We start from the raw sequence: 25,907 nt of genomic DNA on the forward strand, positions 1-25,907 counted from the left end.
TTATGTGGACTGGTCTTTCCACTTTCCCACCAATACCACAAGCCCATGTGCAGCTGTGGGAAAGAAATAGTTGAGGATGACAGTGTCTTTAACACCTTCAACAATTATGCTGCAGTGAGGGGCACAGTGAGGGAAAAAGAAAAGACCCCCTTCTCTCCCCCATCTGTTTTTCTCATTCCTCATTTAATGTACGCAAATGACAAGCTGGGAATAGTCACTCTCTGGAGTCAGGTTTTACTTTCAAGATAGTTAGCAGATCTTAGGCCTTGTACAGAATTGGCTATATTGATAATTATTGTGATAATCATCTCAACAGAAGAGTGAAGTGTAGGCAACAGGACATGGTAGTTTTGAGTGTTTGTCCCCAATACTGTGCACCTGAAAAGGCAACTCAACAAGTTGCAAGTTAATGGGAGGAGTTGCCTTGTCTTCAGGGGTCACCAACGGAGCTCTTAAGAAGGCAAAGAAAAATTGATTGTGTCATCTCTTTCATGACTAGTTTAGGTCTCTCTAACACTTTTTAGGAGCTGTGTAGTTCCTTCCAAAGTATCCTAATGCAAAAGCACTAGAAATATGAAGGTGAGCCATGAGCTCGTTAATCCTGCCAAAAGAAAATATAAGAATTAGCGAACTCTATGATGAGCAGACGCAGCCAAACCAAATGCCGCCTCTGTGGAATTAGGTGTGCTGCAAACACCACGAGCCTGTGATATCATGACCTTTAAAAAACGTATGTCTCAAAAATGGAAAAATGAACTGAAGAAACTGCTGGGGAAGCTTTCAAGAAGCTGGACTGCTCATTTATACATTAGCATTGCCAGCTGAGCCAGGAGGCAGAGCTGACGGAGTTCCATGATTTCCTTTTTATATAAACCTACACCAAAGCCGGTAGCCTTAGGGAATGCCTGCTGTAGGACATGATCTTTCTGGTGCTTGTCAAATTTTTTTTTTTGCAGTATTACAATTGCCTTCGGTGCCAGCCCTGACCATCAGCAGTGGGTCCAGTCACAGCATTGGTATTTGCCACTGCAGGGTGTGGGACCCCATGGAAAAGCCCAACCAGGGAAACAGAGCTGTGCTGGTGAAAATGGACAGAAGGAAGGGAGACCAGACCAGCGGCCTTTGCAGCGGAGAGAGTTGTCTTAAGCAGGCATGTCTCACCAAAGTAGGTGGGCAAGAGGAATGAGGCAAAGTGCAGGTAACAGCTTGTGGTGAAGGGAGAAATAAGCAGTGTGGCAATATGCAATATTCAGTGTGTGGATTCAGCCTGTCTGCCTACAGGGCCCAGGGCTTTTCTTGCAGGAGCAGGGATCAGGAGCACAGCGGCTGCAATGTTGCTCTGACAAGCCATGATAAATGCCAGCTTTGTTAGTGTGTGTGGCAAGTTACCAGGAGCTCAGCAAATTCCTGTGCTTGGAGAGCCTCGCTCTGGGAAGAAAAAATGAGCTGTGAAGTAATAATGATAATAACAGGATTCAATGAGGCAGATGTAATCCACATTTCTTAGCTGATCCTGGCTTGCAGCACCAACTCTGCTTGACAAAATTGTATTCACAGGGATCTTTTCACAAGTTTGTTTCAACATTTGAGCTATGGTGTGGCTCAGACTGGTCTAGAGCTGAAATCCAGCAGTTTTTTTCTTGGAAGTCATATTTGCAGAGTACTTAAGTGAGGCAAATACCTTGAAACAATTGTCCACAAGAATTACTAGTCTGGGGAGAGGTTTCCCACTCATTTATAGCACTGCTGATAACATTTTTGCTCTTATAGTTTACTGTCAAAAAGCCTTGGTTGTGCTGAGCTTCATGCAAATATGTATTTGTAGCAAGCCCATAGGAGCCAGAGAATAGCAAATATTGACACTCTTCTGTGTCAACAGAAAAGAAAGTGCAAAACTGGCTGTAGTTAGATCAAATTTCACTTTCAAAATTAACATTTGGTATATTCTTTCTCTTTCAGTGCAACTAGATGTGTTGATGCTAAGAGGCCAAAATCTTTTCTGCTGCAGCTTGCCTCTGTGTAAGACTGTTGATGAGTCAAATTCTCTGGGATGCTCAGGATCCAGACAGGCATCACATGTTTTGCTTCTGACCCACAATGACGTCTCCCTGGCCATCTCCTGCAACTTAGTTGGGGCACACTCCTGTACCCTTTGGATACTCTGGAAAATACCCTGCAGGGCTTGGGCACTTGTGAAGGCTTTCAGATCCACTGCACTTCATTACACCTTTTGAACAAGAAATGTCTGCTATCTATGGTGAAATCACCGTAGTTATTTTGGTAAGACTAAAATAAAACACAAGCAGAAGTGTTTATTTACAGCACGCACGGTAGGAAAAACAGTCACAGTTATTCATGTGAGTCTTAAATGGAAAAAAATAGTACACATGCTTGAACCTTTGAGAATTCATCTTAATGTGCTGCCAGGCTGGTGCTTTCCTAATGCATCCCTTGCTGGAGGCTTTGCATCCCTTCCACAGGTCACCAGCAATTTGACATTAACTATCACCACAAGGAACAATCCTACCCCCTTCCTGCCCTTCTACCTCCTCCATGGTGGCCTTGGACATGCTGGTGGGGTTGTGTATTGGTGGGGGTTAGCCAACCTGTCTATGCTCAGATTTGTTGTTGTTGTGAGTTTATCTTTCCCTGGATTGCTACTTTGACCTTGTGGACTGTGAAGCTGCAGGATTACTTGGGGCAATACCAACAAAAGACAAGTGAGGGGCAGGAATGAGAGGTATCCGCAGGGCTGGGGAGGGCACTACTGACACATCCTGGTTTAAGGTCTCTGAAATTGTGGTCTCACTGTGTCTGTCTCTACCTGAAGCATCTCCATGATTGGAGCCAAATAGGAGGCTTGCTCAGGCTCACAGCAAATTAGCAGACACACACAGGTCTGCTCAGTTTCCCCAGAACAGGCAGGCTGGGCAGCCGGTGGGGTGAGGGCTGTATATAAGGCAATATGAGTTGGAGGTCTGAACTGGGAATAACATGTCAAACAACTGCACTTATATGTGCAAGGAGGAAATACATCTTGGTCACATACGTGTTGTTGAGGCTTTGGAAAATAAATGTGAAACATGCAGAGCATGTGAAACAGAAGAAGAGGCTTCAAGAGAACCAATTTCACCTGAAAATATATTGCCTGGCAGCCCAAGACTCAAGTCAATTCAGTGGTATGAGGATGCTGCTGTATGAAAGAAATACTTGAAATACTTAAAAAAAAAAAAGGAATTTACTCAAAATGCTACTGAAGTGATAATCCATGTTGCTGTAACAGAGAAAACTGAGATCTGAATATTTTTTTAAAAAAACCCAAACCTTACTTTTTTTCTTTCTTTGCAAAGGTTCAGCTAATGAGTGACTAAGCCTTTTATAAGAAAAGTCTGATTAGGGCATAATAAATATGATTCACTATAAGTAATTTTCAGATTTTCCTTGGGACTCTTCCTTACAGGATCTCTGTATTGGGAAAAAGAAAGGGATAGGGAAAGACTTGCATCAAAATTCTTATAACTATGAATACAGATGAGATTATGCAACTGCAAGGAAATGTCATTTGTCTCCCTTTTCGTAAACAGGTGGCAAGAGCACTTACAAGGCAGTCTTCACAGGAGAAGCAAAGTGTAAGACTATGGTAAAAAACCCTCCAGAAACACTGTAAATGTGAGATCTGAAGATAACAGAACTAGGTTTCTAGTTCTAGAGAACTAGAAACTCACTAGACAGTGAGTTTCATTGCTTCAGCCTTTTGGAAAAGGACCAACTCTGCAGCTGCTCAGTGTATGATGCACACAGGGATCAGGCATGTTGGGGGATGTTATTCTCAAGGTGAGCAGACCTTTGCCAGGTAACCTTTGCACTCTGCTGGAATAGCCACCTGTGTCTGAAAGCTGGGTAGTAAAACTAGTGCTCCCAACCCAGGCATATCTTATAAGACCAGGACAGATACTGAATTTATATTGCTCTTGAAGCTTGTTTATCTGTCTAAAAGGTTTTGTGGATGGCAGCCCCCTTGTTTCTTTTATTCTACTGCTCTCTCAATTTTTCTTTCTCTTCCAGGCCCTACATTTAGGATTTGAAATATCTCTTTGTATTGGAAATTAATTTTAAACAAATTGATTGGGCCACAGCTGAGCCATTCTCTGAAGTTTGCAGGTAAAGCATAAAATGCCACCCAAAAAAAAAAACCAAGAAAAGAAAGAGTCTCTCCTGACTGTCCAGCTGACACAAATCTCTTCTTCTTGAATCAGGTGAATCCCATTTATTTTAACATGAAATATATTTAATGAATAAATAGGTGTTACTTTTATGTCTCAAAGTTGTTGCCAAATTTTACTTGTTTTCTACTAAAAATCACAGTCTCCTAGGGCCAAGAGGCTGCTGCTTTTGTCTTTTCCCACCTCAAATATTAAAAATTATAGTCTTGTTTTTCCGGGAGAGCCAACTACACCCATACTGAGCACTTCTCAGGATCAGTCCTTCTGGGACTCTGCACAAGTCACCTCAAATTAAAATTCCTTGTCACAAAACAGCTCCAGAAAGGTGGCAACAAATCCATCCATTATGAAGATAAATACCTGGCAACAAAATTGGAGAGTAGAGGCCAGCAGTCAAATGGGAAGCGCAGTTCAGAGGATCCTGGAGCAGACTCACCGTTCATTTTCACTTGCTTTCTAGCTCTGAAGAGCAAATGAAAATGTAACTGGTAAAACGAAGTTCCTGGAGAGAAGCTCAAAAACCAGATGGCTGATGCCACCCAGGCACCAGCTGTGAGAAGGTTATAAACTCTGCTTTTAAAAAGAAATAGGCAGTGCCAAGCTGCTATTGCTGCACTTGGGTGTTTTGTGTCTGCTGAATTCAGCTGGTTTTACAGGCCACACACATTCCAGGGTCTGCACAGTCCCTGGTGGGAGTATCCTCCTCCTGATAGACATCAGACTATGTAGCAGGTACTAAAAGAAATGTTATTTTGGTAGGAGTGAAACCTTTGTCAAGCAATACCAAGGAGCAGCCACGTCATTTGGGCTCTGGTTACGTTTTCCCTGGAAGCAAGAGCTCACAACACTTGGAGAGAATCCACAGCTGTCTTTGCAAGGTGAGAGATTGTTTTATTCAAATTTTGCCTAATTTTAAACAACTGCAGTTGCTGCCTTTTTTTATATAGACAAACTGTATTAACCATAGGGGACATCCAGCCATTTGGATGTTAGTTAATGGAGGCAAGGAGCTTGAAAAGGGAGGACTGGGAGCAGGCAGGAGCTGTTTTTGAAGAAGTGTCTGGCTGTGTCCTGAGAAGGTGCATGGGGAGGGAGAGAGGGAAAATGAGCCATGTTGGCTGTGGCACAGGGAAGAGGAGACAGCAGAAGCTGAGAGCACGGTGCAGGTAGGCTGGACCACGAACGACTGCGATTTCAACATATGAACTTTTCAAAGGCTGCCTTGCTCAGAAGCAGCATCTTATCTCTGGATGTCAGGCATCAAGAACATATGAAAGAGCCAGGCATTCAGGTCCCTCTCAACTAATACAGGGTTTTGAATAGCCTTTAGCTCACAACAGACATAATTGTCTATTCCTGATGCTACTGAGCTATAAGGGGATTGTGTTTTAATGCTGGATGTCCTATTTTTTGGACCTGCACCTCCAGGTGACTTAGTTTGGAGACACAGCCACACTCCCAGTGCCAGCTGTACACTGCTGTGCCAAGGCTGTTGGATCCTGTGGTTGCATTCAGAGTGTTGTGTGTAAGTACCTGGTGAAACAACTGGTGATGTAGGGAGTGAATGCAACAGCTAAGCATGATCCTATTCAAATGCAAGTGAACAGGTCTATCTCTTGTATCAAGCACAGCTTAGCAGTAGGAAACCAGATCTCTTCAAGTTCCTGGATTTGTTAATGTTAGGTTGCTATAAGACTATTCGTTCTACAAAGGGTCCAAAGACACAGGACAGACTCTGAAAGCAGAGCAGCTGAGATGAGTGAGATTGTGAGGTTCTTGTGCTACTGCTGCTGTTGTCACAGAAAAGGCAAATCAGCTGCTTGAAAGGATACATTTCTGTCCCCCTGGCCGTATCATATGGAGCCTGAAAAAAGTGAGTTTTTGAAGAATTACGTATCATATAGAGTAGAACTTGCCCTGTTGTTTTCTTTGTGATTCCCTAAATGAAATAATTAAGTGTTTTTGAAAGAAAACTTTGCCTTTCTATTTTGACCCAGTGCCCTTAAGCATAGAGATTCATGCCCCCTGTCCCACAACTGTTTGTTTCGGTATTTTTTGAAGAAAAGCTTTTAACTTTTGTTTTGCATTTTGCAGTTTAAGCTCTTTCATTTAATTTGAATTAAAGTTTTCAGACTGACCTGAAATAATATCTGGTTTTTCTTTTTGAATTGTTTAGAAAAAATATTTTTTTTTCAGCTCCCCTTTGCCTTTGGTTGGAAACTTAAAGCTCTCGGTGTTTGCCAGCTTTAAGTGAAAATTCCTTAGCCACTGGGTATGACCTGTAACTGGCTTTGAGCATTATAATCCTACTGAAGTCAAAGGAATCAGTTCGATTTATACCAGATGGTTATCTGGACCTCTAAGGGAAATGAAATCACTATCATGAATTAAATTCACCATCAGTACAAGAAAACCTGTTTGCATTTGTAAGATTATATCTGTGCTTCCTTATACTTAAGTTTTGTTCAAGTTCCACTACCAGTGTTGTCACCTTCATGCTACAGGCTGTAGTTCAAACCAATAATAGAAGCCCGGGAGGTTTTTGGTGGAGCAATACTTCAGCATTTGGGCCCAAAATTTGCACCAGTGTTCATGTGACCCTGGATTTTAAGTAGTTTGCTATCATCTGTTCATTTTGAGTGTTCATGTCAGAAATGAGTATGAAGATAAAAATGAAACAAAATGAATGGGAAGATACTTGTTTTGATTGATTATTTTTTGAAGGATGGATGCAATAGTAAAAAAAATAATTAGGTTTTGCCAAAGGAAGTTTATACAACATGAATGCTTTGTTTTGCTACCAAAATGATCACTGATAGGAACAAACTGGTGCAGAAAGACTTCCTGAGCTATTGCATTTGCATAGGCGAGGAAAATGTTGCAGCTTGGAAAATGAAACATGCGATTTATGAGCACAAAGGACTTAAAGTCAATATTTTGTTCTCCTCAGTTATTCAATAATGACTTTGACAGTTCCTCTGTCAGATACAGGGTTTTGGGCTGGCAGGATGCAATGTCCTAGCCGATTTCCAAAGCTGTCACTGATCTTTGATTTATGTTGTCCATATTTTCCTCTTTGGGCTAGTTAGTACCATCAAGCTCTTGCCTGCCTTGGCTCAGTATGCAGCAGCCTGTCTCTGGGGTAGTTCCAGGTTGGCTCGTCCTACGTCATCTCGAAGAGGTTGCAGCTCTCCTTCTGTCTTATCCTGTTATGAATGAGTTTTAAAATCTGAAAGGACATTAGAATTGTGCCTGGACCTTGTGCTCGGGCATGTGTTGAGCTCCATGCACTCTTCCTAAACTTCCTTTGAATCTTTGTTTGTAGCAGATGAGGCACCACATTTGTGTCACTTGCCACTGGTACTCGTGAGAATGGTTCTTGCCTTTTTGAGTAGCATGAGCCTTTCTTTCATTGTAGCATTTTGCCCTTTTCCTGAATCTTTGTTAGTTGTCTATGTGCTTGAAATGATTTAAAATGACAAGCACAGTGGAAACTGTCTAGGATGTATAAATTGCTGTGAATTATTTCAAATTAGAGAAGAAAGTGAAGAATGAGGACTCTTGGCTGTAGTACCAGCATGATCTACATATGTCTGTCTGAATTTCTTGGACAACCCCCTTCATAAAAACTAAGTCCTGTACTGCACCAAGGCTTCCTTATTACTTCACCTCCAAGGAGCACAGTATCACATGGAAGCATCCTGGTGGTTTTGGGCATCCATGGAACAGGTGTAAATCAAACTTGCCTGTCTTCCAGGTAGATCGTCATGCAAGAAGAACTAACTGTGGCATAGTTATAGCACACAGCTATACAGCTGACATAGAAAAGTGGGTGAATAGTTTTGGGGAGGATTTAATTTGAGCATTTTGGATCTGAGTTCGTTAAAATCAATGACAGCTTTTTGAAGCACACAGCAAAAGACAGAAGGATTTGGGGGACTTGCTGATGTTACTAGAGTGCTGTGATTTCCTTAATTCTAGGGAATGACAGAACCAGCTGGCATAAATATTGTTCTCATACAAGTTTTTTTCTGGTTTTTTTTTTCTCCTCCCCTCCATATTTCCTCATTTCTCTATACCACCCATTTACATTGTGAAAATTGAGTAATGAGACTTTGTCAAGGCAGAGAGTGGAAGGCAGTTCTACAGGATTTAGGATTATTTAGCATTAAGCTGTTATCAGGATGTGTTTTTTAAAAAAAAATGTTTTCCTAACAAGCTTGGTACATAGAGAATTTCTGGCTGAATCTGTAAATTCCCACAGGGAAATGTTGATCCTTTATCTAATGTTTGTTTTATCTGCTCCCTGCTGGAGCATATTGGTGGTACATAAGTAGATTGCTGTCATATGGCCCCAGACAGTTGCTTCAGAAAGGAGTTCTACAGATCCTTGACAGGGAAATTGTATTTATTTTTTTCTAATAACATGTATAGTCCTTGTAATTTGTTTGAGAGAGATTGCTTTATCTATAAAGCCACTGACACAGGTACTGCTTTTTTACTAGACAAATTTTTCAACTATATTAACAGTACCAAGGGAGCCAAATTTTCTCATATTCACACTCCTCTCTTAAGTAAAGTACTTGCTAAGATAAAGGAAATACTGATGTGAATCTAGAATAACTGGAGAATTGTTTCATAGTAACACAGATTTTGAGAACTGGACACTAGAAATACAATATTACTATGCCTGTTTCTTCACCTAGCTTAAAAGCCATCAAGAAGACTAAGATGGGAGAACTCTGCTTCCAGTGGGATGGGAAGCAGAAGTTTTCCTGTAGGTGTGGGTGACTCTGGGTCTGTAGCACTAGCACAGATATTGGATGAAAGTGAACTTTAGTCAGGGTTGTAAATACTCTCATAATTCCCACAGCCCAAATGGGGTCATGACACTGAATTTGGGAATGGCTGGACACCAGTTCTCAGTGCCTGGGGAATGAAGGTTTCTCACTGCATCTTGGACCAGCCCTTCCAGTGACTTGAAGATGACCTGGCAAGTCGCTGGGGCTTTTTTGTTGGGATACTGGCAGGGCTAGAAAACTTTTGCTGCTCTGCTCACAGAGCTACAAACCTTAACTGGCCTGCAAAAGCAGACAGCGTGGGTGAAGGTGCTGTTCCTGATACAGGCAGCCCTATGATTTTAGAAACTGCTACTTGACCCCGACTAACGGTCAAGAGCATTCTCTGGAGTGCATAGAAGAAACAGCACTTTTCTTCATTTCACCATTTTACCAGCTGGTGTTATGGTCTCTCCCTGGGAAGGGCAGAGTGTTCCCAGAGGACTGGCATATCTGCCATACCTCCTGAAGGAGAGTTCTGGACAAGTGATGGTGGCAAGCTCTAATATAGGAAACATCGGAGTGATGCTTTAACAGCAAGAGTGAAAAGAAGACAAGAGGCTCCCTATAAAATGCCTGTGAAGTTGTCCAGTGGGGGCCAGGTTATTCTGTCTGAGTACAAAGGTAGTATTTCACTATTCCAATTCCCTGTCTGCTGGTTCCCCAGGTCCCATGAGAAGCCACAAGCAGGCTGAACACCTGAACCGATTCTGCTTCAAGGAGCAAGGGGAGAAGAAGGGCTTTGTAAGGTGTGCACCCTTTGGGCTCAAACCTGCTGAGGTCAGGCGAAATTACACCCATGGCAGGAAAACTGAATATTAATTTGCTTCAGAGGGTGTATCTTGTACAATTATTTCCTTACAGAAGCTCTGGCCTTATTTGACACTCTGCTGTGTGTACCAGTTAACCTAAGGTTTGCTCTTGATGGAGCATACTTGCTTGTATAAAATCCTTTCTGCTCTAAATGGCTAATTTCACAAAGGAAACCTTTTTAAGCATTAATAACATTTCTTAAGATAGCTTAATGAATGAAGAAAGAGGAGTCCCTTAAATACCTACTTTCCCAAAATCCTGCAGCAATGAGGACACGACCTTGGGAGTTATTTAAAGTAATATATTTTTAATTGCATCTTCTAGCTAAGAGGGGACTGTGATCTTCAGTACAATTCCTTTCAAGGTGACCTTTGCACAGTTGTGTTGTCTGGACAAGCCATGGTGTCACTGTTAATAAGGGCACTCTCTGGAAAAATAGTGTCACCCATGTTAGGTCTGCTGGCATTCTATAAAACTGCAGTGGCTAGGAAGGTGTTATTAAAACTGTGCAACAAGATTCTGCTCCCATGGAAGGCAGTGGTAAAGTTCCTACTGTGCTTAAATTAGCCAGGGCTTTCTTGCTTAGTCTTTCACTGAGGGGCATGAGACAAACAGCACAAGGGGTGCTAAGAGTCCTACCATTGTGTCATGCAGTTTAAATACTGTGCTTGTCATTGTCCTGTTTCTTCAACCAGAAAATCACAAACGAAATTCCTGAGTGCAAAAATTAATGTGTTTGTTGCTCCAGACTCTATCTGTCAGTCTTAGAGACTGATAGGGAAGCAGAGTTGGCCTTCTCTGTTAACTGATTGTACATACTAAAACTACCTCAAGGCTGGTGTATACCAGGTAGGGAGTCTGCTTTTCCTCAGCTACTGGTTTTGGCCAATGATTTATCTCTAGGTAAGGCAAGTGGCTATGGAGAGATAATCAAATCAGAATAGTACCTACCTTCCCATGCTTTCTACTCCTATTGACAGAAAAAAACAGTATCAGGAAAAGTTTTTGACCCACAGGTTCCTGGCTCCTCTCCGAACTCGGCTGCCAGCTGATGGCTGCTTCAGGAGCTGCTGTGATTATAGTTCAGTTCCTGTCGACAGTCATACACCTTACAGCCTCTATAGCTGGCAGCCTTGGTGGCAGGCACAGCAGAGAGGTCCAGGGCTGAAGGAGGAGGAAAAATAAACAGCACTCTCATAACAGGATGTGACTGTCCTGCTTAAATGATTCATATCCTGAGCAGCATCCCTTGGACTAGTTCAGCCCAGCGACCAGGTCCTTGGCCCACTGGTTTTTCTTTGACATTCAGGAGACTTTCTGATTTTAGTGTTATTTACAAGGAAACTGCTTTCGGCCTGTTTTGTCAGGAACTCCTGCTATTGGCTCTCTTGTGAGGTTAAAATTTCTGCTTCAGCAAGAGCTCTCAAAGGGGCTTTGTAGTGCTACAACATTACCTGGGATTTTGACATAAAGGTAAGTTAAAGTTAGAGGCTGCCTCGTCTTACTGCATTTCCTGTAGAGCTGGTCTGCACATTCATCAAGGAGAAATGTGGTGAGGTTTCTGGTGAAATGTTCATTCAGTGTCCACTTGCATATCGTGCTTAGGTCTCCCTCCCCCTACACTGCCTTCTCCTTCAGCTTTTCAGTCAGCTTTAGCATTTTCTGGCTGCTGAATAGTTGTGGAGCTTTGTCAGGGAGCTTTTGAGATGGCACACCTCTGAGGGCAGCAGGCTCCCCCCTTGCCCACCTCTTGTTTTCCTTTCCAGCACCTGTATGCCTTTTAAGTAAGGCATAGCTTTTAAGTAGGTTTAGGTTCCTGTATGCCTTTTAAGTAGGTTTAGGTTCCTTCTGAACAACCAGAAAATTTCCAGCTGCTACTACACAAACTTGACTGCCATGTCCATGCTCTTCCTGAGTAGTTATCCTCCCTATTTAAAACCCAGAAGATGAAAGAGGAAGGTAGAAGATACTTATTTGTAGTGGATGCAAGAGGAAAATGAGTGTTTGTGGTATACGCACACTGTCAAAAAACCCTGACTTTCTCTGATGAGAAAAGTGAAAACATACAAATTGTGAAAACATGCTTATCTTCTCCTCAGGTCTCTGCAAGCTGGAAAATTGAGGATTCATCTATTTCCCTGAAGATAATTTTATGACTATTTTTCCAATTGCATGTACTTCTCCTTTTGGAAAGACTGAACCCTTGCAATTCCCAAGTAGGTCCTCTGCACCTGACAGCAGTTTTTATAGCTTGTTTCCTTTTCCATAGCTAAGTTTAGCTCTCAGTTTTCCTATGTCTCATTCCCCAGGCAGATCTCACAAGTAGTTAAGCTGTTTATGTTTTCTTCCTGCATGCACCCAGAAGAAATAACTGCAAGATTTTACATCAGATTCATGGGACAAATATCAAAAGATACGTGAAAATCAAAAATTCACTCTGAAGCTATCATATCACTGAAATACTCACAGCAGAAGATGGGCTTGCTGAGGTGGAATTTATTAATTGTCACAGAGAACTCTGCAAGAACTTGAATTTTTCTCGTATGTCATGTGAGCTCCATTCCTAACCAGTCCCATGTCTCTGACTTGGCTGCTGACCTGTATTCATGTCATTGTACTGTCTATGTTCATGGAAGATCTGCAAATAGCCAACAAGACGACAGGCCTGCCTTCAAATTTTCACAATCCAAATAGGTGGCTGGGATGGCAGTCAATGAAACTAATGGCTGTGGAAAGGCTGAACTGTCTGTAACACAGCAAGAGTAAGCAAAGGAAAAGTTAAAGCTGCTGACTGTCAGTCATGGGCTGACCTTGGCATCTGTTTGTTCCTTTCTGGTAGACAATGTTTTGCAGGAGAAGCAGCAGAGAGGAAGTTTTGAAGAATGCTGCTTTGAGGGCTGCAAGCTGGCATGTTGGGAATGGATGTAGGTGCCAGTGCACAGGAGCAGGAGTTGACTGTTTGCTTCTGGAGCATTTGTCAGGGTGCTAACCCAAACCAGTGAGGCTGTAAGGGTTTATCTCACAGTCTCTGTAGGGCTGCAAGGTCTGCTCATAACCCTGGGGAAGGCTGGGGCCCCTGTAAGATGATTGCATCTGCAAAACCAAAGAGTGGGACAAATTTTAGGGTCACAAAATGTTCAAGAACTCAGTGTGATTGCACTGCATGAGCTGAAAAAAAAGCCTGCCTGGAGCAGAGCAGCAGATCAAAAAAGATTTGAGCCCTCCCAGCAGTATCTCAGATAATCTTTTCCTATGACATTAATTTCCTTGGGCAGAAGATTAAGCACTCTTAAATGAATTACAGTCATTTTAGTTTCTGCTGTCCTTGCATATTGCTGCAATTATCAGTGTGGTCTCTCAGTTGCCCTGCTGCCATCACAGAGCCAAAAAGGTTAGTAATGGTTCAGCCAAAAATTGCTCCATCTGTGTATGTGTCTGATATGTCAGTATTGCATAGAATGAGCACCTCTGATATTTAGATGAATTAATTTAATACCTGTACCCAAACAAGGTCTGCTCACCACTTATCAAAGACATTCAAGGTGAATTTTAGATGGGAGTTGTACTGCCTTTTTCCTTTGGGTAAATTCCGCTTCACTTGGACAATTCCTTTTAAGTCCCTAGTTGACCCAGTGGGTCATCTAATAGTGTTTTAAAGGTTGTGTTGAATTACTGAAGAAAAATTTATCTGATCTGTGGTCAAGGTGTTAAAAATCCAAGGCAGCATTCAGACATACATCCTAGCTACTGCCTAAGCTGAGTGGATAAACTCAGGAACTTTAATCCCAAAAGCAGAGATTGAGCAAAGGAGGATTTTTATTAATTTTTGGGTGTTATCCGGGTATACTTTTTCGACCATATGCCTTGAAAGAAGAGGTACCACAATCTCCACTAATCCTAAAACCAGCCCTAACAGTTGCATTGCTGGAGAGCTTCCTTCAGATTAGGATTCGTGCAAGCTACTGCATTGTGTTGCATGGATTTACTCTGCCTGGCTCCAGCACACAAAGGGTGGTCTAGCTCAGGAGGACCTCAGTCACATGAGATGCTCTGATACTTTCTCACCAGGAGTTTTGAGACTCTATTAACTGACACTCCAAACTGATTGAATTTAATGAGAGTCTTTCCACTGACATCATGACTTTGATTTATACCCTTAATAAATAACACGTTGTTTCAAATGTGAGTCTTAATATCCTTATTCAGTCTGCAACCCTTCCAAGTTAAATATGAATAAACAGAGAGAAGGAAAAAAACCCACAAGACAAGTTTAAGAGATTTCTGTGTGTCTATTAGAGACAACTCTTCACTAATGCAAAGAAGCAGAGGAAAAGGGTGTCTTTTGCCTAGGAAGTCAGAGTCTGAGGGACTGTTTGCAGACAAAATGTTGCACAGCTGAGTTATTTTCTATCAGAAATGGCAACCAAACCTCTAATGCAATAGTTAGACCAGTAAGAGGGTTAATGGACTAAAAACCTTGTATGTTTGTGTTAATTAAATCTGTCGGCCACTGTACTTTTCTATTTTTAGTCTGGTTTTCTAAAGAAATGAGGCTTATACAGTCACCATGGCTGTCTGTCCATCTGTTGGTCCCCTCCCGCTCCTTCATGTAACTTTTTGAACTGTCAGCAAATTTCAGCCATTCTGGAAAGAAAGGAAAGCCTCTCAAAGAAATTACCATTTTTATGAATTTCGTGAAGACTGGTGGAAATTTTCCAAAGGCTTGATTAATGTCCTCTCAAGGTAAAGCTGTAATCATTGAGCCACTGTCCTTTCTGTATGCCCAAATGTACAAAACCCATCTGCCCTATCATTGTGTGAATGGTTTTAAACCATCTCTAGTATAAGATGTTTCTTGCTTGCCTCAAAGCAGCGGAAAAGTAAAGGTTTTGTGGGAGCCAAAGATGTCACTGGAGACTTTCAAGGGATTGGAGGGGAACTCAGGGTGCCTGATGGGAAAGAGAAATAAGTGAGACTACCATGACGAATAGGTGATGGTAACAAGGGAGGGATACCTAGAAGGTATCATGCACTGTCAGTTTTTCAGGGACATGACTATTTTGAAGGATGAGCAAACATCAGAAAACCTGAGAATATTGTGGCAGTGAGGGGTGCAGAGTAATCCCAAAGGTGTAACAGGGTGGCAGTAGGCTAGTTTCAGCAGTAGTATGGGGGTATGTAACAGAAATCCATAGGACACCGAGTTTGGTTAGCTTAGCTGCGAAGAACTTGTTTTATCAAGCTTTTTGTTGGCAAAATTAAAGTAGGGAATGACTGAAGCTGTCCAGAAAACATTCTCTCATGATTTCTTTGAGACTGTGCAATTGTACCGATAGGGATAACAACTCTTTTTCATGATAAATTATGGCCAGAAAGTATACCTATCCTCTGCCGCCTGTGTTCCTCGCAGCACCCACTGGCACTTCCTTGATTCCAGGGCTTGGTTCTTCTTAAAAGGACAATTGTCTTGCTCTGCCCGTGCCACAAAGTTGGAGGTGCATTGATTAAACAGAGTCTTTGTGAGAAGTTCCTTGGAAGATGTGAGGAGGATCCTGCTTTACAACTATGTGAAAGCTTATACTTACTTGAATGGCAATCAGCGCGCCTTGGTAGATGAAGCATTGGTCGTCTGTGTATCATTAAGGAGCTCTAAGAGTCAATTCAGTCCAGACAGTAAACAATGAATTGCTGACACTTTCAGCCCTGTAAGGGCTCAAAAATACCAGCATGCACATCTGAGCTGTATCAGTGGAAGCACACAAGGATTAGATTCTTTTGGTGATGGCTGCATTTTTATGTGAATAATCTGATGGGAGCCTGATGGTGTCCAACACATCCATTCTTGCCTTGTGAGTCTTTCACCATCTGAAATGTTGTTAGTTTTAATAACACAATTATCCTTTATATATTCAGTTAGACATGTGGGTTGCATTCCCCCCTCCTTTTTCTTTTTTTTTTTCTGAGTTATAATTAGTTTCCCTGAGAGGCAGCAGCTTTAATGCTTGGGTAGTTTTCTGAGAAGCTGGGACTGAAAGAAGCTTTTGGGAAATGACAATTATATGTCCATGGTTTTTATTTGGTATGCTTTATTTTAGTCTTTGTCTAGGCTGAAAGCTCTTGTTGACTGGCAGAAGATGGATTGAATCAGTGAAATTAGGCAATTTCAATGTCGTCACCCCCCCAAATCATACAAAGAACTTGTATATTGATTGAAACTAAAGTGCAGTTGTTTTGCTGAATTTATATAAAGTACTAGGACAAAAAAAATGGATGTGCCCTTCCCCCTATCCTCCAGGGCATTGATTGAATTCATGTGAAACCTTTTGCTGAACTTTTATAGAAGTTTACATGATATGAACAGAAAATTTTGTAATAGATATTTGTGTCAAGGTATTTCTAACAAGATGCAGCAATTTAATCAGTGTATATTGGAAAACAGAAAAAAAAAACGCTATTGGAAATTATCTTGTAATCTCCTTCTATATTCCCCTTTCTGTTGTCAGCCCAAGGTGACCCACGTCTGTCTTGGGGACCTTGTGTTACCCCATGAAATTTCCCCTGGGACTACCTGCACCTATACGGATGCATAAGAACTCTGCAGTGGGTTTAAACAGTAGTAAAAGAAAACGTCTATGGAAACTTGTCAGAGATCATATAAGCTGTTACCTTTTGAAGCTTCATACATGCAATTAGTTGCCCATTGTGTTATTTCTTGGCTTCATGGCATCATGAAAAAAACAAAAGAGAATGATTTTCACAGGATTTGTAAAGCTCCAGTGGGGATGCACTAAAATAAGGTCTCCCCCAGCACGAAGAGAAGACCTGTGGGTTTACCTGTGGTGCTGTTTTGCAGCGACAAATTCAAGGAAGAAGTTTTGAGAGCATCTGAAAGGTCTTGTGTGCTCTGCCTGAGTGGAAAGTTTCATTATTATACTGAAATGATTAAGAAAAGCATTTTGTTTTCAAGACAGGATGGGGGCACATCTCCCCCCATCTTCCTGCAGTGCAAGGGGCAGCACTGACTCCTGCCACACTGAGTCAGTGAGCTCCTCTCGCTCACATGGGGCAGACTGCTTGCTTGCCCGAAGTGTTCCTTACAAGAGAAAAGAAGGGGATAATGTGAGGTATTGCTTTTCCCCAGCAGCTGGTTTGGCCACTGTGGGACTCCTGGGGCAAGTCAAGCACTGCCTCCCACTCTGCTCCTCTCACTTATGTCACTGCCTGGCCCTGGCTGCTGAGGAATAGCGGAGGGGCCCTTTGAGACAGCATCTTAAAATTAAGCAGGGAGATGAATCAGTACTTCTTGTAAGTTATTTCACCCACTCAGTTTCTCCCAGCTTCAAGACAGGGCAAGCCAGGGTTTCTATCACTTCTGGGAGGCAGCAACTGTTTCTTTCCAAGAAAGCCCATAGCAGCTAGAAATGGAAAAGCCCTCATAGGTCTCTTAGTCAGTCTCTGCCTCTTGCTATCTTTTTTCCTATTTTGTGCTAGTTTTACCTGTCTCTTGTGAAGAGTTTTCAATCCTTTATTTTAAATGAAATAGTATTCCCAGATGGAAAAACTCATCTACTGGCAAAGTCAATGATACAATTTGTTTATATAGATTCAGTGCAACTAAAAGGTGGGGGTGGGGAGAGGAGAAAATTCCTTCACCATCTTGTAATTGTTACTTGTCAAGTTGTGTACGCTGTCAGTAAAACTGTGCCCTTGAATGGTCAGGGATGGTGTGTTCCCAAAAGGTTGGTGGTAGGGAACAGGAGACAGGGTGTCTGTCACTCTGGCCTGAAAGGAGTGTGCTACATAGTTCTCATCTTCTGCATGCATGATTAAAATTAAAGGAAAAAAATAGTCTTGGCTCTAGTGGTGGGAACCACACAAATGTGAACTGAATGGAAAGCTGGGGGGTTTTTGCCTGTGTGTCACCATTTCCTGTGACCTGAAGAATAGATTTCTCTCAGAGTTTTCTGCAGCACAGGCAAAGACATTAATTACCCTAATGGAAGAAAAGTAACATGTTCAGTGTTTCATTATGTGCTTTTCTGTGATTTACTTTAGGTGGGTCTAGAAACTTTCCAAAACCCCAGATCTATTGGAGATTTTCTCTGATCCTTCCTTGGAAGTTGAGGAACCCAAACATTTTTCCAAACTGATCTATGCAGCCTCTTATAAAGCCAGTAAGGCACACAGGCAGACCATGAACCCTGTGTGCCATGTGAAGGAAAGCACATGCGAGGCACATGTGAGCCGCGTGTGTATTTTATGTACCGCTTGGGGATGAGATTCATACATGCCACCCTCTGTCCCACCCTCCATACCGGCATGTGTATAGCCAGTTATATTTCTGTTGTGTGATCGTCAGCCATCTATACACTTCCTGAGGATGGATCCTCCTAGGGACCCAAAAGCCTTGCCAACTGCAGTGGGTGCTCTAGGGGCATATCCTTGCTGCATGGCACTGCAGTGGTTACTTCCATTAGCTGTCCAAGCCTCACCAGCCCACAGCCCCTCCTTACATGCATGGGCTCCTGCTTTACTCACATTACCTGCATTTTCACCCTTACACACCATACAGGGACGAGCAGCGGGCATCAGCTTGCTGCTAATTGCCTCCTTCAGAGACCTCCCAGCTCCTCCACATGGGCACCGTTTGTCTTGCAGCTCTCCATCAACAGATGTGGAAAGTTGTAGCCAGCCACTTCTCATGGTGCCTTTAACACAAGCTTACCAGAGTGAATAGACTAGAGTTTCACTTCCAGAGAACTGAGTTCAAATTCTGCTTTTGGTTGAAGAGGGAATTATGTTTAACGATTTCTTAATCCCTTGGGATCCTTTACACTTTATCACTGCTAAATCATACCCTCAAACCCAGTGCTGGGCTCTCTCTCAAATTCTCTCTCAAGATGGGACTTGTTCAAGGACTTATGGACTTTTGTTTGCATGCTTGCTTTTTAAGTGGGACTCTTTTGCAATTTAATTTGGGATTGTTTGTGAAAGATGTCTCTTTTCAGAAAGTTGCTGAGAGATTTTTGTGTAGAAAAAGTTGAACGTTCTTCTTTCTGGTTAAAAGGTACATGGCACCAGAAGATGTAACTGGGAGAGGGAGTAAGATGTACAAAGGAGAATAGGGAACATGAGCGGCCTAAACCATAGCCAGCATAAGACATTCAGAGGAGTTTTCAAATTGAAATTTTTTGGATTTTGCTTTCTACAGGAGTATTACATTTTTTCTAGGAAAAGGAGGGAAGAAAGTATCTGGTGGTGTGGGCCAGAGCTGATGTAGCCACCTTTTTACTGGCTTTTGCATATCTCCCATGCTCAGAAGTACAATTATGAAGTACAATTATGCTTTGAAAAAGGAGATCACCCAGAAGTGTAAGTGTAAGCCTGCACCTTTACATTTCAGTTCTGGGTCAGCAGTCCCCTACTTATGATACAACAGGAACATACTTTGTTCTGCTCCAGTAGCAGCACTTGACTGAGTGTTACCAGCTCATTAGGAAATTAGATAATTTGTCTAAAGCTCTAAGCAAGGGACACAGTTTTTAAGCAAGTATGGAGTGTTCAAGTGATGCCAGCAATAACAATCTGTAAATTACAGATGAGGTGCACTGAGCAAGCAGTGTGTTATCTCTCTGAAAGTTTAAATTTTTGCACATTTTGGCAATTTCTTTAAAGAAGGGAAGAGCTGGACTGTCAGCATTCATTTCAGTTTTGCAGTGCTATGGCTTTCTATTTATAATGGTCATGAAAGAGGTCTTGAAGGCAGCGTTTCTTGTCAGTGAATTAAAAATTCCCTCATATCTGCAGTGTTTGCTTTAATTTAAATATTTGTCATGGTTAATGAAAGATAGACTGAGAAAGAGGGAGGAAAGCAAGTTTTCCAGGTCCATCTTCTTGCAAGTTTACTTGCATCTTCTTCTTACTAGTGGTCAAAATTACAGCCCTCTGTGAATGGCTGTGATGCTCTAAGGATGGGAAAGTGGGTAGCAGCCCATGGCTAAGGGGATTTCACTTCATGCAGCCTTGGATGTTAATGTGGCAAGTCTGGCCTATCTTGTTTATAGCAACTGATCAAATTTAAAGTGCCTACCTTGAATGCTGACGTGATTTCCTGATGTCATCTTTAAGTGGAGCAGGAGATATGCCCAGTGTGCAGAAAGATGCAGTTCAGAGCTCTGGCCGTGCTTCCAGCTACAGAACTGCCCACTGCTTCCTGGTGCAGGAGCTGTGTTTTTGCAAATAAAACCAGTCAAGCTCAAGTCACATAGTAAGCATCATAGACTTCTCATATTTAGTTCCCAGTGCATACCTTTGGGCAACATTCACGCTCTCCAGTGCCTGCTAATTAATTTGTTTTCTTATACTTTACTGAGATTTGGATTGGCACTGAAGCCCAAAAAGGAAGAATCTAGCTGTCAAAAAGTGAATATAATGAGTGTAAGGTGTGGATGGAAACCACATAGTTGTCATACAGAAGCTATGACACAAAAGATTCTATTGCTTCCATACTGTTTCCTGTAAGGGAGAGAGATATTTTGGGAGGGCAGATGATGTGATTACAGGAGACAGTGACATGGAAACTGTCATTGAATGCTCCTCATGCTGAAATGGAGCGGTGTGCAGGAACAAGGCTGTTAGAAATATTTTAATAAGCATTAAGTTCATAGATGAGTAACAAAAGTATGTAAGAATTGATTTAACATGGCTGGCTAGCCTGTGCAGCATTGTCCAGTTGAGGAACACAGGATTCAGAGTGGGAAGCTGAGGTTTTCCTCCCGGCCCTGAAACGAGTTTTCTTTAAGATCTCAAGTTGTATTTTCCACTGATTTCATACTCTTTGGACCAGCAACACGTGCCTCAGTTTCCTCATCTCTAAAATGCTGCTGTTTGCTAACATAATTCCAGACCATTGATTATAAATTCTATATAGGACCCTGGAGTGAATAGTTATGGAAGTCTGAGATATTGATTAATCATCACTGTTTTTAGGCTCCTGGTCCTTTTCTGCATGATGTCAGACTTTGCAGTCCTATAAGAGCCCAGTATAAAGACCAAGCTTCCCTTTTGGTGTCTGGGACTTCTTCCGTGAGCCGCAGTGCTCAGGGATTGCCTGCCTGCTGCGATGCCACCCTGGCTGTTACCTCCCTGCTCCCAGGCCCTACACCCTCATGCCTAGTGCCAGGCTCCTGCAGGCAGTGTCAGCTGTTGAAATGGCTTAGTAGTGAATCCTAGGGCAGCCAGTCTGTAATAAATTAATCTTCTTGCAGTCTGATGACCATAAGGAGTAATCCTAACATGTAGCATCTTCATCCATAACGGCACCGCATCAGGGGTGTCTGTATTTTAGGAACCTTTTGTGCTCCCCATGGTCAGTAGATATGGTGAGCTCTACCCAATTGCTCTTGCAACATCCTGTTTTTCCCATGATACTTCAGGGAATCTGTGATACATTCAGAACTGCCCTTGAAAAAGTGCAAGAGAAGTAAGTAAAGCCATGCTTTAAATAGGCTGCATTACTGAAAATGACCTGAACGATGAAACAAAAGACGAAAGTGTGCAGGTGACTAGTAAAAGGCAAAGGACATAAAATAGAAGGCTGATGCACAGCTCATTTGGCACCTGCAAGTCCTCTGGCTGTGTTGAGCTCAAACCCTGGTGAGGCAGGCACAGGAACCAACACCCCAAACCTCCTTGCAATGAGTGGAGTTGCAGGGAGGTGGTGGCAGTCATTTGTGTGACTGATTTTTCCCATCCCCACTGTGTAACTGCAGAAATGCCAAGCTGAAGTCTCTAGGCCTGCATTGGAAATACAGAGACAGCCCTTCCCTGGGATGCAGTGGGAGGTGTGGGGGCTGCCTCCTGCTCCGTTTTAGCAAGAGAACATCTCTACAGCTCCCCATACCACCTTCTGTGGAATGACAACCAACATATGACTTGGGATTGAAATCCTTGCAGCTGATGGAAAAACAATTAGGATCTCATTAAAATTCTGTGTAGAGAGTCAAGAAAAGGAAGATAATGTCAGAGGAAAGGTGATACGTAGGACAGTATGGAGAATTCTCTTAAGTTAAGCTTGTCATTAGGCAGGAGCACAGAAGGTGCTAATTGTACAGTGCATTTCATTCATCCCACAAAGAATAATTAACAGTTTCCCTTCTGCCTTCACTGAAATGAATTGATTCAATGCATATGCTCTCTTGTTAAGGCAGGAGTTGTCATATCCTGGATCCTTATGTGCAGAAGAATTTTACTGCTGGGTTTCTTCACCTGCTGATTGTTGAACAGGAAGCGTTATTAGTCATGTGAGAGAATGCTGATTTTATTAATCTCTTTGTGTGTCTTCATTTGTTTCTGCTATAAAAATTATTGACCCAAGATGTGAAGCATTGGAATGAGCATTGGAACTGCCTTTCAGGTAAGCACATGCTTAAATATTGCCCTAAATAGGGAAGAACTGACCAGAGATTGCTCTTACTCTGATAGTGTGCAGACAAGTACTTCTTGGTCCTGTGTGGGCTTCCAGCAGCCTGGCAGAGTGCTGAGGATTTTTTATTAAGAATTATTTCCAGGCTGATCCAGCCATTGAGAGAGAAACCATAGGTCTTGCAAAATGTAGACTCTGGCCTGTCTTGCTGCCCTGATCACTCTTAGTCCTGAGCAATATTATTGTGACAGAGTGACAGCTGCTTTGCAAAGCAAAACTTAGCCTCACCAGGTCCAGTTTGCGTGTTTGCACACAGCTTCCCAGCCTCCCTCATTCCTCATGAAATTGAAATAGAGGTGATAGTCTTCACTTCCTTTTAAACATGAGGAGATACCATTGTATCTTACTACCCAGCTGATGGTCTCTACTCCAATGGTGGCTACGCTTCAAGGCTGGGGTGAAGTGATCCATGTCCATGTGGCCTTTTTATTTCGCAGAAGTCATTCAGATTAATTAATTAGTGATTACAAAGCATCTGACATTCCTGGCTGAAAATGCTACCTCCAACTATAACCATATTGTTACTTTACACACCGATACTTTTGCTGGAGTCTCTGAAAGAGAAGCTATGTGTGTACAAGCTGGCATGCTTGGTGTTCACTGAAGTTCTTCATCCCAATTCGTGCCAGAGACAGTCCAAAGAACCACTCTTCCTCTTTTTCTTGGTCTAGGCATCTTCAGAGTTCTAGGAAGTTTTCCTGTGTCCTTGATGGCTGCCGACGGCAGCAGTAGACGGCTGGCTCTGAGGCTCACGACAGCTGCAGTGCAAACAAGGGAGCTGCACAGTTACACAGCCTCTCCACCGCCCTGCTATCCCACTGTTTGCGCTACACTAGTGTGGCTAAAGGGGTCCTTTCATCCCCTCATTGGCTTCTCATGGGCTTCTCATTGGCACTTTGGGCATACAAGAGTAGGCTGCTGCAAAGTGCCAGCTTATTTTCAGCGTTGTAGACACCTGCTACCACGTCCATAGTATGTGGGCTCTGAAAGTGCTGAGCCAAATTCCTTCCAAATATTTGCATGGAATCTTGAGACAAAGGTGTAAGATACCCTTGCATCTCTGTCTTTTGACACAAGCTGAGACAGCAGCATCTTATCCTCAGGCCCACCACTGAGGTGCAAGCAGTCTTAGCTGCTGGAAACCAGGGAACATGTGTACACCCACATCTCTCTGGCCTGGTCGGTCCAGCCCTTGGTTCACCAGTCAGCCAGCCCCACAACTGATGTTTGTTGGGCTTACGTTGTTTCCATGTGGCCCCTTCTGTCCCACTCTTGCATCCAGTCCAAGTTGGCACACAAGTAATCTGACTGAAATTGGGCTTGAGAGAGAAAGAGAAGAGTTCAGGGACTAAAAAAGGATATGTCAGAAACAAGCTTTCTTACATTTCTTGAAGCACTGACACCATTCCCAAGCTAAGCACAATGAGCTGTACATGAAGTCACTTAGCAAGGATCTTCTTTGGGCTGGTCTACCTGTGGCTAAATAGTCATTACTTGGACTTTTCCCAGACTACTTTCATTCAGACTCCTCACCATCTATCTATAAAGCTTATGTTCCGTTGAATGAGCCATGAAGTTAAAAGGCAGTCAAATGCGACAATCAGGTGGGGGAAGGAGGGAAGGAGATGACTTTCGTGCTTTCCTGAAAGCTCAGGTGGATACAGTTGCTGATGGTGAGAGTAATTGTTGTGCTGGTAGGCCGAGAGGGATGTCTGCGAGGTGTGAGCAGGAGGGGTGTTTAGGGGTAAAAGCACGCAGGCTGCTGCTGTAGGAGATGCTCTCTGTCAAGCAACAAAAAAATCCTGTTTTATTGGGGTCAGAGAACTGTTGGCTTATAGGATCAGGAAAGCTTGCAGGTCTAGATCTTAGAGGTCTCCAGATATTCTTACAGTGTAACAGAAACAGCTAGAAAAGTTCCTAGGCAGATAAGGAGCAATTACCCATCCCAATCTCCCCAACTGGCTGAGATGCCTGTCTTGGTTTCATTTCTTTGTAAATTGAAATGACAGATAAAGTAAATAAAACCAAAACCTGCAGATTAATGACATGAAAACCAGCAGAAGAGGTGGGTCATAGCATTACAAAAGGACATTGTGATTTTCAACCCAATTCCCGTGTGGCAACCAAGAGTAATTTCTGTAGGAGTTGTGAATTCAACTCAGTTGCCAGTGTAGTGGGGAGGGAGGATCTCTGTTGGTTTGGGGACAGGAGACCACCGGTTTTCAAAATTTTTAAGTATCACTGGTTTTTGTATGCCTAACAGAAAAAGTGTCTCATGCTGGGCATCCGAATCTAGAGGCCACTTTTAAACCTTGTTTTGGTTTTTCTTGTTGAAGTAGAAGAAACATTTCTAACGTGCAGTCCATTCTTACAGGTCATTGACTTAAAAGTTAATCATAGTTTTGGCTCCAGATGGCTACAGTGCATCTGCTTCTCCGTCTGTGGGAGTCTTAAAGGATACTTGATAGCTGTCCAAGTAAGTGCTTAAAAATTGTATCATACAAAGACAAAATAACTAGATAGCATAATCCAGAATGAACCTGAGGGAAATGGAGGTGAAATAAGTGTCTCAAGCCCTCAGCTGTGTCCTATAGATTTCACCTGAAATACAGGTTATTGTATGTCATGCATGAGGTGTTATTCATAGTAGATGTGCACTGAAGATGTACCTACCTAATTTTCATCAGAGACATGCTGTAGAAAGATGCTTCCTGCTTTTCTGTGAACAGTAATCTTACATAATAGTAAACAAATGTGAGCAAAACATTTTTCAGCCATATTATTCTATTCTATTCTATTCTATTCTATTCTATTCTATTCTATTCTATTCTATTCTATTCTATTGGAACTTCATACGTCTGTCTGTAAGTCTTCTTGTTTTGCAAATTGGTTTCCAAACAGCCATCACTCTTTCCCATACCAGAAGCCCTTGATAAATCAAGCAGAATGGTGCAAACTATATACAGTTTCCTTATGTCCTCCCTGTAATCCCTGGCAAGACAAACATAGAAATTTCTAGGGCTGAGATGTGAGATGCAGTATTAATGAGCAAATACAGAATTGGTCTCATTCAAAATATCGTTAGATCAACAGGTGAATTAAGATGGAGATGGGAGCTAAGTGAAATCCTGTTGGGAGTGGAGCGGTGGGAGGGATGTGTGTTGTGTGTGCTGCTGGGGCCCTTGAAGGCTTGAAGCCAGGCCAAAAACAATGAGGTCTGAGACTGTAGAAAGTTTCAAGCTATATGAAGCTTGATCCAAAGCTCAGTGAAGCTTAAGAAAATCCCCCATGGTGCATGAATATTGCATGTGTTATGGGACGTTCTTTATTTGAAGAGTAATTACGTCAAATGCAGAGACACAAGAATTCCACTAAATCTCAGTCTTGCTCTGCATGAGGGTTACATGGGATAAGAGGGAAGAAGGATTTGCTTTCCCTCTCAAGGTGAACATGATAGAGTTGGTTTCTGGATCATTCCCCAGAGTCATGTCCAATGGGACACAGAACACTGTAGGGCTCTCTACATGGAGTTGCGACAGGTGAAGAAGA

The 25,907-nt window shown here is 42.4% G+C and overlaps 1 long non-coding RNA gene across 1 annotated transcript; it reads left to right on the forward strand.

The window, feature by feature from the left end:
• The first annotated feature begins 1,896 nt into the window (after window positions 1-1,896).
• On the forward strand, window positions 1,897-24,815 carry LOC114002715. The gene is made up of 5 exons (XR_005562721.1): window positions 1,897-2,280; window positions 3,585-3,834; window positions 4,066-4,256; window positions 4,983-5,101; window positions 24,733-24,815. It is a non-coding gene; the product is annotated as an uncharacterized LOC114002715 (long non-coding RNA).
• Window positions 24,816-25,907: the final 1,092 nt, after the last annotated feature.

The sequence above is a fragment of the Pipra filicauda genome, unplaced genomic scaffold (genome assembly GCF_003945595.2).
Source record: "Pipra filicauda isolate LSUMZ 115617 unplaced genomic scaffold, ASM394559v2 scaffold156_size1729456_pilon, whole genome shotgun sequence".
Taxonomy (NCBI): domain Eukaryota; kingdom Metazoa; phylum Chordata; class Aves; order Passeriformes; family Pipridae; genus Pipra; species Pipra filicauda.